General features: G+C 37.5%; 1 non-coding gene across 1 annotated transcript; it reads left to right on the top strand.

Moving 5' to 3' along the window:
• The first annotated feature begins 482 nt into the window (after positions 1–482).
• LOC112765918 (small nucleolar RNA R71) lies at positions 483–590 on the top strand. Its single transcript, XR_003183967.1, has one exon. It is a non-coding gene; the product is annotated as a small nucleolar RNA R71 (small nucleolar RNA).
• The last annotated feature ends 3,491 nt before the right edge of the window (positions 591–4,081 follow it).

The following is a 4,081-nucleotide window of genomic DNA, read 5'->3' as shown; positions in this document are numbered from 1 at the left end:
TTGTTGAAACCTTGTTGAGGTCTCTGTTGATCCTTCCATGAGAGATTTGGATGATTTCTCCATGAAGAATTATAGGTGTTTTCATAGGGTTCTCCCATGTAATTCACCTCTTCTATTAAAGGGTTCTCAGGATCATAAGCTTCTTCTTCAGATGAAGCATCCTTAGTACTGCCTGGTGCAGCTTGCATTCCAGACAGACTTTGAGAGATCATATTGACTTGCGGAGTCAATATTTTGTTTTGAGCCAATATGGCATTCAGAGTATCAATCTCAAGAACTCCTTTCTTCTGATTCGTCCCATTGTTCACAGGATTCCTTTCAGAAGTGTACATGAATTGGTTATTTGCAACCATTTCAATGAGTTCTTGAGCTTCTGCAGGCGTCTTCTTTAGATGAAGAGATCCTCCAGCAGAGCTATCCAATGACATCTTGGACAGTTCAGACAGACCATCATAGAAGATACTTATGATGCTCCATTCAGAAAGCATGTCAGAAGGACACTTTCTGATCAATTGTTTGTATCTTTCCCAAGCTTCATAGAAGGATTCACCTTCCTTCTGTCTAAAGGTTTGGACTTCCACTCTAAGCTTACTCAATTTTTGAGGTGGAAAGAACTTTGCCAAGAAGGCATTGACTAGCTTTTCCCAAGAGTTCAGGCTTTCTTTAGGTTGTGAGTCCAACCATATCCTAGCTCTGTCTCTTACAGCAAAAGGGAATAGCATAAGTCTATAGACTTCAGGGTCAACCCCATTAGTCTTGACAGTGTCACAGATTTGCAAGAACTCAGCTAAAAACAGATGAGGATCTTCCAATGGAAGTCCATGGAACTTGCAATTTTGTTGCATTAGAGAAACTAATTGAGGCTTAAGCTCAAAGTTGTTTGCTCCAATGGCAGGGATAGAGATGCTTCTCCCATAGAAGTTGGGAGTAGGTGCAGTAAAGTCACCCAGCACCTTCCTTGCATTGTTGGCATTGTTGTTGTTTTCGGCTGCCATGTCTTCTTCTTGTTTGAAGATTTCTGTTAGGTCCTCTACAGAGAGTTGTGCCTTAGCTTCTCTTAGCTTTCGCTTCAAGGTCTTTTCAGGTTCAAGGTCAGCCTCAACAAGAATGCTTTTGTCTTTGCTCCTGCTCATATGAAAGAGAAGAGAACAAGAAAATATGGAATCCTCTATGTCACAGTATAGAGATTCCTTGAGGTGTCAGAGGAAAAGAAAAATAGAAGGGAGAGGTAGAAGAATTCGAACTTATCAAGAAAGATGGAGTTCGAATTGTGTATTAAGGAGGAGTGTTAGTCCATAAATAGAAGGATGTGAGAAGAGGGGAAGAAATTTTCGAAAATAAAGTAAAAGATTTTTAAAAACATTTTGAAAAATTGATTGATGATTTTCGAAAACTAAAAGTGGAAAAGAGATCAAGTGATTTTTGAAAAAGATTTTGAAATTAGAAATCAAAAAGATATGATTGAAAACTATTTTGAAAAAGATGTGAGAAAAATATATGATTGAAAAGATATAGTTTTACAAAAATATGGTTGAGAAGATATGATTTGAAAAACAATTTAAAAAGATTTGATTTTAAAAATTAATGACTTGGCTAACAAGAAAAGATATGATTCAAACATTAAACCTTTCTCAACAGAAAAGGCAACATACTTGAAATGTTGAATCAAATCATTAATTGATAGCAAGTATTTTTGAAAAAGAAAGAAATTGATTTTGAAAAAGATTTGATTGAAAAGATATGATTTGAAAAAGATTTGATTTTGAAAAATTTTGAAAACCTGAAAAAAATTTGAATTAAAAACAGAATCTTCCCTCTTGTGCCATCCTGGCGTTAAACGCCCAGAATAGTATCCATTCTGGCGTTTAACGCCCAAAACACTACCCTTTTGGGAGTTAAACGCCCAACCAGGCACCCTGGCTGGCGTTTAAACGCCAGTTTGCCTTTTTCACTGGGCATTTTGAACGCCCAACTTTTTCTGTGTAATTCCTCTGCTGTATGTTCTGAATCTTCAATTCTCTGTATTATTGACTTGAAAAGACACAAATTAAAATTTTTTTTGGATTTTTAATAATCAAAATGTAACTAAAATCAAATAACAATGCATGCAAGACATCAAACTTAGAAGTTTGTATACCATTGACACTAACAAAATGAGAATGCATATGAAAAACAACAAAACACTCAAGACAAGAGAATTTAAAGATCAGAACAAGGAAATCATCAAGAACAACTTGAAGATTAATGAAGACACATGCATGAATTCAAAAAAATGCAAGAAGAACAGAAACATGCAATTGACACCAAACTTACAATTAGACATTAGACTCAAACAAAAAACATAACATATTTTTGGGTTTTATGATTTTGTAATTTTTTTGGATTTTTTTTTCGAAAATTGAATGAAAATAAGGATATCAAAATTCTTAATGAGAATTCCAGGAATCATGCAATGTTAGTCTAAAGCTTTAGTCTAAAGAAATTAGACATGGCTAGCCAAGCTTCAGCAGGACATTGCATTCAAGAGCTAAATTGATGAGAATCAATCAGCTTTGGTGATGATAAGAACATCACCTTGAAACACAAGAATTCATTCTTAAGAACTCTGAAGAAAAATACCTAATCTAAGCAACAAGATGAACAGTCAGTTGTCCAAACTCAACAATCCCCGGCAACGGCGCCAAAAACTTGGTGCACAAAATTGTGACCTCTACTTTTCACAACTCAAACAATCCCCGGTAATGGCTCCAAAAACTTGGTGCTCAATACCATGGTCTAAACATAATTTCACAATTTCGCACAACTAACCAGCAAGTGCACTGGGTCGTCCAAGTAATAAACCTTACGCGAGTAAAGGTCGATCCCACGGAGATTGTTGGTATGAAGCAAGCTATGATCACCTTGTAAATCTCAGTCAAGCAAATTCAAATGGTTATAGATGATATATGAATAAAGCATAAGATAAAGATAGGGATACTTATGTGATTCATTGGTGAGAATTTCAGATAAGCGTATAGAGATGCTTTGTCCCTTCAGTCTCTCTACTTTCCTACTGTCTTCATCCAATCCTTCTTACTCCTTTCCATGGCAAGCTGTATGTTGGGCATCACCGTTGTCAGTGGCTACAGTCCCGTCCTCTCAGTGAAAATGTTCAACGCACCCTGTCACGGCATGGCTGATCATCTGTCGGTTCTCAATCAGGTTGGAATAGAATCCATTGATTCTTTTGCGTCTGTCACTAACGCCCAGCCTTCAGGAGTTTGAAGCTCGTTACAGTCATTCAATCATTGAATCCTACTCAGAATACCACAGACAAGGTTTAGACCTTCCGGATTCTCTTGAATGCCGCCATCAATTCTAGCTTATACCACGAAGATTCTGATTAAGGAATCCAAGAGATAAACATTCAAGCCTTGTTTGCTTGTAGAACGGGAGTGGTTGTCAGGCACGCGTTCATAAGTGAGAATGATGATGAGCGTCACATAATCATCACATTCATCAAGTTCTTGAGTGCGAATGAATATCTTGGAATAAGAATAAGCTGAATTGAATAGAAGAACAATAGTAATTGCATTAATACTCGAGGTACAGCAGAGCTCCACACCTTAATCTATGGTGTGTAAAAGCTCCACCGTTGAAAATACATAAGAACAAGGTCTATGCATGGCTGTGAGGCCAGCCCCCAAATGATCTAAGAACTAAACGTCCAAAGATGATCCTAAGATCTAAAGATCCAAAGATCCAAAGATGAAAATACAATAGCAAAAGGTCCTATTTGTAGAGAACTAGTAGCCTAGGGCTACAGAAATGAGTAAATGACCTAAAAATCCACTTCTGGGACCACTTGGTGTGTGCTTGGGCTGAGCATTGAAGCTTTCATGTGTAGAGACTTTTCTTGGAGTTAAACGCCAGCTTTTGTACCAGTTTGGGCATTTAACTCCCATTCTTGTGCCAGTTCCGGCGTTTAACGCCAGGCAGTTTTGAGCTGATTTGGAACGCCAGTTTGGGCCATCAAATCTCGGGCAAAGTATGGACTATTACATTGCTGGAAAGCCCAGGATGTCTACTTTCCAACGTCGTT

This window comes from Arachis hypogaea, chromosome 2 (assembly GCF_003086295.3).
Source record: "Arachis hypogaea cultivar Tifrunner chromosome 2, arahy.Tifrunner.gnm2.J5K5, whole genome shotgun sequence".
In the NCBI taxonomy this organism is placed as follows: Eukaryota; Viridiplantae; Streptophyta; class Magnoliopsida; order Fabales; family Fabaceae; genus Arachis; species Arachis hypogaea.
The sequence above is the reverse complement of the archived record's forward strand: the minus strand, read 5'-3'. Positions and strand labels throughout refer to the sequence as shown.